This window comes from Rhincodon typus, chromosome 16 (genome assembly GCF_021869965.1).
Source record: "Rhincodon typus isolate 14 chromosome 16, sRhiTyp1.1, whole genome shotgun sequence".
Taxonomy (NCBI): domain Eukaryota; kingdom Metazoa; phylum Chordata; class Chondrichthyes; order Orectolobiformes; family Rhincodontidae; genus Rhincodon; species Rhincodon typus.
Genome location: NC_063347.1, coordinates 59,771,086 through 59,783,412, shown reverse-complemented (window position 1 = coordinate 59,783,412; position 12,327 = coordinate 59,771,086).

Below are 12,327 nucleotides of genomic sequence, written 5' to 3'. Positions count from 1 at the left end.
GTGGTTGGCATCATAAGGTATACAACATGGTAACATCATTGGGTGTTGTTGCTTAAAGCCATCAGGCAGGAATTCCACTGAACCCAGGAGCAGTACTAGACATTTACAGTCTTGGAAATACTCATGCAGTTGGTAGCTGCAGTGGCAAACAGTCTGTAGATAGGCTCAGGGAGAGACCAGCAAGAGAGAAACCATACTGAAGCTTTTTACGTTGGGCATGTCTGACAAAGCAACATTTCCTCAGTACTGCACTAAAGTGACAAACAAGACTGATGTGGTTATGGATGGCACTGAGATGGTCTGTTGCAGGAGCACTGGTGTGTAAGCTTCAAGGGTAGGGAGATACAAAGTATAAAAGCTGTGAGAGTTTGGTTTTTATCAGCAAGATAAAACAAATACTTGCATTTCTATAGAAACTTTCATGATCTCAGGATGTCCTGAAACACTTTGCAGACAATAAAATACACATTGAAGTGTAGCCATTCTTGTAGTATAGTAAACATGACAGATAATTTGTGCACAAATAGTAATATGATGCAGTGTTGATTGAGGAATGAATAGTGATCAGGGCACCAGGGAGAATTTCCTCATTCCTCTTCAAAAGAAGTCGAGGAAGGCAAATGGCAAGAACATGCAAACTCCATACAGACAGTTGCCCAAGGCTGGAATGGAATCCGGTGCTGTGGGGCAACAATGCTAAACACTGAGCCACCACATCTCCCTCTGACAGTGCAACTCTCGTTTGGAGTGTCAGCCTCGATTTTTTTTTTCTGCTCAAAGGGGCCTGGGATTCCAATCTGTGGTTTTTTTTGACTCAGACACAGAGTGAACTGTGCAAAGGAGAAGAGTTGGGTTGGATGGGAGCTGGGTAAATGATATGCCTCATGACATCTAAGTTCTATTAAAAACTTTGGTCAGGGATTTTATAAGCTGTGATCCAAGGTACGTGACAAATGAACAAAATGTCAATGACTCGGTTTAGCGTTCAGATCTAAGTCTCTAGTTCTCTGAGAAAACAACCAAAACAACTTGGATTATTGATCCCGTAAATAACGTATTGAGCGGAGGTCACTAAAGTCGCTTCGAGATCCCTCGGTTGTACCTGCAGAATTACATCGAGGGTACAGAATGTTTAATAAAGTCACACTGATGTTATGACTGACTGAGGTGGTGCATCGTAAATTGAATCCCACTATTCCCACAGTCATAGCAAACATGAGCTTTTTTTCAGGTGTGCAGTTCCCCAATTTACCTGACTTTCAGAACAAGGTTGATAGAAATCACGGACTGGGTTTCTGTACTATTCAAGAATTACAATTTTGAGTCATAGTCATGCAGCATGGAAACCGACACATCAGTTCAACCAGTCCATGCTGACCATAGTCCCAAACTAAAGTAGTCCCACCTGCCTGTGTTTGGCCAATATCCCTGCAGACATTTTTTACTTATGAACTAATCTAAATGTCTTTTAAACATTGTAACTGTACCCTCATCCACCACTTCCTCTGGATGTTTATTCCTCACACAAACTACTCTGTGAAAAAAAATTGCCCCTCATGTCTTCTTTAAATCTTTCTCTTCTCACCCTAAAAATATGCCCTGTAGTTTTGAAATCCCTCACCCTAGGATTCACCTTAGCTATACCCCTCAACTTTCTATGCTCCAGCAAAAAAATGTTACAGCCTAACCAGCCTCTCCTTATAACTCAAGCCCTCCATTCCCTGTGATATCCTGGTAAATGTCTCCTGAACCCTCTCTAGCTTAATAATGTCCTTCCAAAACAGGGTAACCAGAACTGGGTGCAGTACTCCAGAAAAGGCCTCATCAACATCTTGTACAGACTCAACATAACGTCCCAACTCATATTCAAAGCTCTGAGCAATGAAGGCAAACGTGCAAAACACCTTCTTAACCATCCTATCTATGTGTGACACAAACTTCAAAGAACTTGTTATAAGTAATTCAATCACAGCTGCAAGTAAGCAGATATAAACCATGCCATAAACAGTACTAAAAGTCTAATCCCCAAGAAAACTCCCCCTTACATATACAGACAAACAAATAGAGAAAAAGATTATAGGCAGAAGCAGAAAAACATTGGAAAGTCGGTTCTGTGGTCATTGTTTCCAAATTCTGTTATTGAGATGATCTTGCTTTAGATAGCCTTGTTGTTCAGTCATCTTTCTCTGGAAGCTTCCACTGGTTTGTAAAAAGTACAGAATAACTGATTCACTTGAAAAATGTCTATGATTTATCAATTCAAAAGTCACAGCTCATAACAACTGCTGCAGGAAACACATCTGGTTTTCTTCAAGTTTAAAGTATTTTTTTTCCTCCAGTCAGCTACTGCTGGGATGAACAACAGTACCACTTCTCTCTTTCTCTCTCTCTCTATCTGTGTCTCTGTAACTTGTTTCCAGTTCCAAACTGCTCAGTTAGCTGAGAACCAATCAGTCTCACTTGTAACCAACTCCTTGGTTCCTGATCATCTACACACTGCAGGAACACATAGCCATAAAAAAAAAGCTCACAATAGGTATCAAATTCCTTTCTGTGAAATTATGCAGCCATCCTAGTAAATTCCTGTTTCACAAAAAGTTCCCTATTGTTGCATATAAATACCATGGCTACAAGAAAGTGGGTCCGAAGCTGGGAATCGTGCAGTGAGTAATTCATCCCCAATGCTTCCACATCTATGTGGCACCAGTCAGGAGTGAGATGGAATGCAGTTCGCTTGCTTGGATTAGTGTAGGTCCAACAGCATTCAATAAGCTTGACGCAATCTCATATAAAGCAGCCTGCTTCAACGGCACCAGCCCACCCCTTACACATGGAGGCAAGAGTGTCTACCATCTACAAGATGCAACTCACCAACGTTCCTTAGACAGCATCTCCCAAACCCATGACTTCTACCATCTAGGTAGAAGGGCAGCTGATACATGTGAATAACAACACCTGCAAGTTCCCCTCTAAGCCACTCATCATCCTGACTTGAAAACATATCAACTTTTCTTCTATGTTCCTGGATCAAAATCCTAGAACTCCCTCCCTAACTGTATTGTGGGCCTATGTACAGCACGTGGACTGTAGTGGTTCAAGAAGGCAGCTCACCACCTTCTGAAAAGCAACTAAGAAAATTAAATGTTAACAATTTGTGAACAATTTCAGCAGTGAAATTGAGTGGGTGGCTCGTGAATTTTCAATTACAGGAAAGAATTGCATTTTGTTGAAGTGAAACGTATCAAAATTTGTTCTGCAAAAGTGAATCACTATAATAGTTATTCTTCATTGAATGGTTTCAACGCAGAAGGAAGCCATTCAGCCCATTGTGACTGTGCTAACCTCCTGAAAGAGTCATTGACTAGTGCCACTCACCAGTCTTCTCTGCAACCTTGAAATGTTTTCCTTTTCAGATACAGATCCAATCACTTTTGAAGGTCTCAACTGAACCTGCCTGAACCACAGTGTCAGGCAGCACATTTCAGTTCCTAACCACTCATTATGTGAAAAGGGTTTTCCCCATGACTCCATTGCTTCCTTAGAAAGTCTTTAAAACTGTGCCCTCCAGTTCTTGATCCTGCCATCAACAGGAGCAGATTTTCCTTTGCTCTTCTGCCTGGGTCTCACATGATGTTGAACACCTCTATCAAATTTCGTCTCGACATTCTCCATATAGACCAGTCTCAACTTCTCCAATCTTTCCATGTAACTGATATTCCTTATCCCTGCAATCATCCTGTTAATTTTTTTTAACTCTATCTAATGGCTTTATAAAGTGCGGTGCCCAGAACCACTGAGCCACTGTGCCACCCTTAGTAGGCCTAAGTTAAAGGGAGAGGTTGGCCAGGATAGGACTTTTATCCTTGGAACACAGAAGAATGAGGGGTGACATTGTTGACATGTATAAAATCATGAGGGGCACAGATAGGATGAATGCGTATAGTCTTTTTCCCAGGGATGAGGAATTGAAAACTGGAGGCTTAAGATGAGAGTGGAAAAATTGAAAAAGGACCTGAGTGGGACCTTCTTCATGCAGAGAGTGATGCAGACGTGGAATGAGCTGCCAGAGAAACTGGTTGATGCAGGTAGAATAGCAACATTTAAAAACCATTTGGAGAGTTTCATGGGTGGGAAGGGTTGAGAGGGATATGTACCAAATGTGAGCAATTGGAACTAGCTGAGTGGGCACCATGGTCAGCATGGACCAGTTTGGGCCGAAGGGCCCGTTTCCATCCTGTATTACTCTTTGACTCTTTGACTTTGAACCGAACACAATTCTCCACTTGAAATCAATTCAGTGTTTTATACAGGTTTAACATAAATTCCTTGCTTTTTTCAAACTTATCGTCAATTGATAAAGTCTAGGATACTGCATAGTCTAGTCACTGCTGTGGGTGGAGGGAGTATTTTTGGGAGAACACAGTTTGGTATCAGCAGTACACGGGATTCGATTTAATGTTCCTTTTACTTCCCATAGAGTCATAGAGCTGTACAGCACGGAAATAGGCCCTTCGGTCCAACTTGTCCATGCCAACCAGGTATCCTAAATTAATCTAGTCCCATTCGCCAGCATTTGTACCCATCCAGATGCCTTGTAAATGCTGTAATTGTACCAGCCTCCACCACTTCCTCTGGCAGCTCATTCCATACACAGACCACCCTCTGCATGAAAAAGTTGCCCCTCAAGTCCCTTTTAAATCTTTACCCTCTCACCTAAAATCCATGCCCTCTAGTTTTGGACACCCCCTACCCTGGAAATAAGACCTTAACTATTCACCCTATCCATACTCCTCATGATTTTATAACCCCGTACAAGGTCATCCCTCAGCCTCCAACACTCCAGGGAAAATAGCCCCAGTCTATTCAGCCTCTCCCTATAGTTCAAACCCTCGAATCCTGGTAACATCTTTGTAAATCTTTTCTGAACTTTTTCAAGTTTCACAACATCTTTCCTATTGCAGGGAGACCAGAATTGAACAGATTAGTCCAAAAGGCCTAACCAATGTCCTGTACAGTTAGGGATAACATTAAGACCTTCTGTTCCATGATCTCCTTTCCCAAGGTTCTTTCACTTTTTCATAGACGACAATTAGTACACTAATTACAACGTCTCTTAGTTACTGGTCAAAGCCAATAGCTTACAGTAACAGGTGGGAGGAAATAACTGGTTTTCTTCAGGCTTCAGGCTTCAGGTGCTTTTACTGCAGAGAGCTAAAGACACAGAACCTGCTTTTCCAGCAGTCTGGAAGTTTCTCCCACTCTATGTTCACACGCACAAGCTGTTCAGCTACCGAGGAACCGATAGGAGAGTTGTCATCAGGCTGATGACCTTTGTCATCCACAACTTGTCGCAATTTTAAAAACCAATCAGCCACCTGTTGCTAGGCAAATGTCACGCTGCCACATGCACAACCTGGTGCCATGCCATCTTATCTCTCCACCCTTACTGTTTGCAAAGCAACAGAGCAAACACAACTCACAATGCGTTCCTGTAACTTGTTTTTAAAAGTGCAGTAACTCCTCCCACAGCCCTTCATGTTAAAACAGATCGTTTCCCACTTCACAACAGGAAAGTAAAAAGACATGCTCTGTGCACCAGATAATCAGCGTTTTGCAATGTTGAAGGAGTAATGTTTTTTGTAAGCTGCATGGTCACGTGACAAGCTGAATGTCCCTGCGCAGGGCGTGCAAAAGATGTCTCTTTAAGTTACAGGGTATGTGAAAGGGTTAACATTCATTTGGAAAAATCAATTTTCCTGTGCTAATCTTCATTGATCCCTTTCCTCTGAAATGCCCACACACTATGTGGAGGTTCTGGCACAGTCCCCAACACTTGTCTTCTTTCCTGTTCCCTCTGCCTTTGGACTTCAATGCCCAAGTGAACAGGGGACACTGGGAATGCACCCACACTTCGTGCTGGGCCTGAGATCATTCTGATCCAGAGCATCCTCGTGTCTAGCAGCAGAGAGAGGGAAGCTAGTCTAACTGATCTCCCATCCCCTCCCTGCTTCATGGCAACTGGGAACCAAGTATTCCCTTGGGCTCCATAATGTGAAAATTCTCCTATATCTTTTGTGGCAGAGATGGACTGCACTGGAGCAAATGACAGCTTTCTACAAAAAGTGGCAATGATGTCACTGTTGGGATTTGCAAGATACTCATGGACAGAGTGTTCAATAATCACTGGACCACAGGGATACTGATATGAAACCCTCAGAGATGTGAATCAAAGGAGATAGATAACAGAACTGTCTGGACCAATGGGTTTGCGTTTCCTCCTCAAAGTTTCCACATTTCCATTGCTCTCCTCCTTTAAGACACTGGTTAATACCCACCTTTGATTTAGGCTTTAGATGTAGAATTTTAGATTTAGATTTTATTGTCACATGTACTAAGTATAGGAGTACATGAGAACAGTGCAAAGTGCACGTAGTTACCATTTCCTGGCGCCATCTTGGTTACAATACCAGAATTAAATATTTAGCAAAGTCAAAAGGTAAAGGAAAAAAGAAAGTCCACATCTCAAAAGCCAAAGTCTCATCTCCATAAATGTGCCTGGAATGCTCAGTCACTGTGCAGGCACTTGGGCCCAGCTACAGCCTGGAGTCTAGGCCGGCCCATGAGACCAACCCAGAGGGGCCGTGCCATCACCGACGCCAACACTCCCAATGCCAGGGCATCCAGGAGGGGAGGAAAGCCCTGTCTCGCCGCCAAATCAATCATTAATTGCCGGGAACTGGGGCCGGATATCGGGTCTAATTCAATGTGTTTGTTGATGGAGTCCATGGATGAATGCCAATCCTCCAAGAATTCCCCGGCTGTCTTCTGTTTGGCTTGTCCTATGATAGTAGTGTTGTCCCAGTTGAAAGTGTGGTTTTTTTCCCATCTGTGAGTATTGAAACCAAGGACATCTGGTCGTGTTGTTTAGTTGCTAGCTGGTGTTCGTGGATGCGGGTTGCTAGCTGTCTGCCTGTTTGTCCCACGTAGTGTTTTGTGCAGTCTCTGCATCTTGTAGATGTACCGACCATTACAACGCACAGCCAGAACTGGCACCTACCGGAAGCAGCAAAAACCAGGCCATATAAATTCAAACCAGCACAAGACAACAGCACTTCATAGGAGGTTCCACAGCACTGAGGATGTCACCTAGTAAGGGAACGAAACGTCTGCCATCAAACCTCCCAGCTCAGCGAACACACCAACATCTGCAACCCGCACCCGAGTTACAAATCTTCACTCAAACCCTGAACAGGTGAAAAATCATCGGGCTGAATCTTTTGTTTTGTTGAGTTTCATGTTGGGTTTCTTTCCACAAGGCCTAGTGAGTTTTCTCACTGAATCTTAACAAACTCGCTTCATTAAATACATACCCTGCCCCAGTGGTGATGCTCTTATCCAATACTAGCCCTATTTTACCACTTGCTGTAGCCAGAACAACTCACCATTTGTCAGAATGGACTGGCACCTCTGGCAAGACAGCGCAGGGCCTGAATAAGCAACCTCTGGGCATCCAGGCCCAATGGGACTTTGAGGACAGGTCAAGTACAAAGCATCCACACAAGACAAAGGCAGTTAAGGACAAGCCTGGACTTGTCCTGGAAAACGAGGCTGGTTTGTGTATTGGAGAACAGTGAGCAGATTTGCTGGCATCCTGGGTTCCCACCATGGAGAGGGGGAACATGATACTGATACATGAGAGGATGGCTGCACAATGTAGCCCTAATGTCTTCCATATATGACATTGAGGATCCCATTGGATACTGTGACCTTGACGTGAAAGATCTATTGGCAAGACAACATTCTGGAAAGATGCAGCAGCAAAGACTCAACCTGGCCCAGCAGTGGAGCTCCGTCCAGCTTGAGAGAGACAGAGAGAAAGAGAGAAAGAATATGACCACATGCGACACCATTCTTCGCCAAGTTCATAAAGACAACTACACAGCCTGGCCAAGTTTAACTGTACAGGTTGTACCTGGTCCTAGTCTGGTACCTAGTAGGGGTCTAGACAAGAATTGCAACACAGACTTAACATTATGATGTTAGAGTAATTAATGTAAGAATCTGGAGTTTATAATGAAAGAACTTTGTGTCTTTTGTGTATTTTATAAATAAAATTGCACTGAATTGCAAGTCGATTCTGACCCTTTTGTTCGTCTCACAAACTATAGTACCTGAGTAAAACGAGTTTATGTAGAAACTGATCAAATTGTCCAAAGCGCAGACAGCAGCCTGTTGTGTACCTGGTCAAGCACAATCAGTCCAGAGCTGCTCTGCACTGTTGCTGACATTCCTTCTTCCAGGGCCAGCAGATGAAGCCTTGGCACCAGGTTGGGATCTGGTCCAAGGTTACCACCTGGGTTACAGCAGACTCAGATGTCTAGGAGAATGTGCAGCATCGTAAGAAGATCAATGACCTTCCCCACTCTGCCAGCAAAAGTCCCACCATCTGCTCTCCCATACCTCACTCACTCTATATCTGCTACTGTACCCACTTCCCAGCAGGCCTCATGTTCGACCAGTCTCACCACTACCCTCAGCATCTTCCCTCACTCACTCAAACCCAATCCAGAGCTGGACACCACTAACCCTGGATGTCCTTTGCCTAACCACTCGCTTGGGACATCTTGCCATCTCCAATGACAGCAATAGCTGTCCCACCCACTTTCATCTCCTTTAATAACTCTTCTCTCTCATACCAGGGGGAAAGCAGTCCACAATAGGCCATTCAGCCCATTGAGCCTGCTCTGCCATTCAGTGAGATCATAGCTGATCTGATAATCCTTAACTCCACTTTCCTGCCTTTTCCCCCCAACGCTTGATTCCCTTCCTGTTTAAAAATCTGCCCATGTGAGCCTTGAATCTCTTTAATGACACAACCGCGACAACCCTCTGTGGTAAAGAATAGAGTCACTGCCTTCTGAGAGAAGAAATTCCTGCTTCTTAGATGTGTGACCCCTTATGCTGAGATTATGTCCTAGACTCCCACAAGGAGAAACTACCTTGCAACTACCCTGTCAAGTCCTGAAGAAGCTAGTATGTTTCAAGAAGGTTGCTTTTCATTCATCTATATTCCAACAAGTGCAGTCCTAATTACTTTTAAGACAGTATCTCCATACCTGGTGTCAATTGGCCTAGTGAATATTCTCTGGACTGCCTCCAATGCCAGTGTATCTTCCCTTAGGTAAGGGGCCCAAAACTGTTCTCAAAATTCCAGTTGTGGTCTGATGACTGCTTTATATAGTAAGCAAAACCATTAGCAAAACCTCCCTACTTTTATACTCCCATCCCTTTGAAATAAGGGCCAACATTCCATTTGTCTTCACTACTACCCGCTGAATTTGAAATGCTAACTTCTTTTGATGCATTGATGTGGGCCCCTAAATGTATCTATTCTGTAGTTTTCCACAGTTTTTCTCCATTTAAATAATATTCAGTTTCTCTTCCTACCAAGGTGCATAACCTTACATTTCACCACATTACGTTCTATCTGCCAAGATTTTGCCCATTTGCTAAACCTGTCTATATTCCACTGCAACTCTTGGTGTCATCCTAAACATGTGTCTCCCCATCTATTTTTGTGTCAACTGCTTAACCAGGTTAATGCTTTCAAAACTGTACTGTGCAAATGCTACACTGTCACTGCCAGTTCTGCTGTCTCTCAGATCAACTGCCCTCCCAGGTAGACATAGAAGATCCCATGGTAATATTGCAATATGGAGTAGGGGAATCTGTGACAATATTTGTCCCTGTTCAACCATTATGGAAATAGATTATTATCAGCAAACAGGTCTCTGTTTCATGGACATTTCCACCCTCACAAATTAGCTGCTACATTTCCTCTATTTTAACAGTATTTATGCTGCAAAACAAACACTATGTAGACGTCCTTTTATGTTCACAGGATTTTTCTTGAATTTGATGTTGTTATAAAATGGAGGTGGACACAGGTGGAGGACAGCTAAAACTGAAACATCCAAAGAGGAGCACCTCGCCTCATAGTCTGCAAAAAAAGTGTGAAAAGTGGTGTAACTTGCCTTTCAACAACTTGTGGTGGTTAAATAAAATAACTCCTGACACTCACTTTACAATCAATAAGTAACAATTTATTCATCTAACTGTAACAGTGAACAGATTAACTAAACTGTTAACAACCTGAATAAATCCCTTTTTAACTGCTAACTATTCCCAAATATAACAAGTTTCTAATGGTGTGCTGTTCCAATAAATACCAGTCCCACTTATACAAAACAAAAGGAATAGAATTTAGTCTCTCGAAATTACAGATAGGTTACATGTCTTCTGGAATACTCTGTGCCTTCTCCGTCGAATGTTCTGTCAGGAATGCCTTCTCCGTCAATTCTTCTGTCAGGAATATTAACTAGTTGTGCCGTTGGTACCTTTGATGTAGATCGTGCTTTCTCTAAGATCTAGAGAAGACTGTGAGAGCCAGCAACTCTCTCTTGCAAGCTTAGAGCTGTTAACTCTAGCAATGGCAGTTGGTTCTCCCGTCTTTATCCAACTGCCCTCTCCTTTTATACCCTTGATGACATATCAATTTCTTACAATAGGCTTGGTCCTCTATTGTCAAAACCATCAGATTTAAATTTAACTGGTTTTTGGTATCTAAGTGCCTGATTCAAATTGATTGGCCAAATTCAAAACTTGTTGTCTTGGTCACAAAACAAAACTGCTGCTTGGCCTGCTAACTGTATGGCCTTTTGATACAAATGTTTCAATTTGAGTACTCTCTGTGTACCTGTAAACCCACAAGCTGCTACCCATAGACATCCTTCCTGAATCTCTAAGCATAGGGAAAGCACATCATCTTTCAAAGGGACCACACACTGCTTTCCCCCTTAACATTTTACAAACACCAATTTCTAACTTCCTGCCTCCCAATCCACAAATACTCTACTCAATTTCGCAACAATGCCACTAAACTGAAGTTCTTGAAATGTGCTATATATTAGGTGTCAAGAGTACATCAGTGCTCAGCTTCACTGAGGCTGTATTGTACAGCCAGCTAAGCACAACACAGAATGTCCCAGACTCAGATATGAAGACTTTCTGAAATCTAGTCTCCGTGCCTTAAGTTCGACCCCATTACATGTAGAGAAACAACCCTGGACAGACTCAAATGGAGGAATCTCTTGTCCTCAGAGCAATCTCAACATTCGTTGGGAAGAGAGTCAGATCCCAACAGGGCAAATAAGCCCATCACAAAGCCAGCATTGCCACTCAGCTCTTCAACAATATTTGATACTTGCAACTGGATCTGGAAATCAAGATTTGTCCTAACATCAAATGCAGCTAGTTTTAAATCAACCTGTTTGGACATGTCTGGAGCAGGTGGGACTTGAACTCAGGTCTCCTGTCTCAGAGGCAGGGACACTACCACTGCACCACAAGAGCCCTCACAATTTTTATGATCATCATCAAGACTAGCTTCCTAGATTTTTTAAATCAACCTCTTCAGAGATGTTACTACATACCTCAGGAGTAGGTGGAACTTAGAGTCATACAGCATGGAAACAGACCCTTCAGTCCCCAGGTCTCTTGGCTCAGAGGTAGGGACACTACCACCGTACCACAAGAGCCCAACATAACATCACCAACAAGAGAACAGCCTTAAGTGACCAGCAGTCGCCTTTCCTTGCAGAACACACAAAGTGTCAGGCGTGTGTCCATCAACATTTCAAAAGCACCTTATTTGCTGTAAAGTACTTTGAGTTTTCCTGAGTTTGTGAATGCCTCAATATAAAACAAAAGTCTTTAAAAAAAACCTGTCTTTCTTTTGCAATAGCCATTAAGTGCAGGTAATGATTGAGTTAAAGTGTTAAATCTCATCTTTTCCAGGAGATGGCGCCTTGGCTGCATTTAATTCATAGTGGAACTCCTGTAAATTCTGACAAAAGACCTGCATTTGTACCGCACTTTTCACAAGCACCAGGCATCTCAAAGGAGTACTTATGAAGTGTGGTCACTCTTTGCAATGTGGGAAATAACCAATTTGTGCCAGGGAACCTTTTGCAAACAGAAGCATGAGAATGACTGGACAAGTCTTTTCTAGAAAGACAGGTAATGTCCCTACCCTTCTTCAAAATAGTGCTGTGGGATCTTCTACATGCGTCTGGGTGACAGGCTGGAGCCCAGGTTAATTTCTCATCCAGAAGACAGTAGCCCTAACTGTATAACCCTCCCAACTTCACCTGACAAAGGAGCAGTGCTCCAAAAGCTTGTGATTTCAAATAAACCTGTTGGACTATAAGAGACAACAAGGTGCAGGGCTGGATGAACACAGCAGGCCAAACAGCATCATAGGAGCAG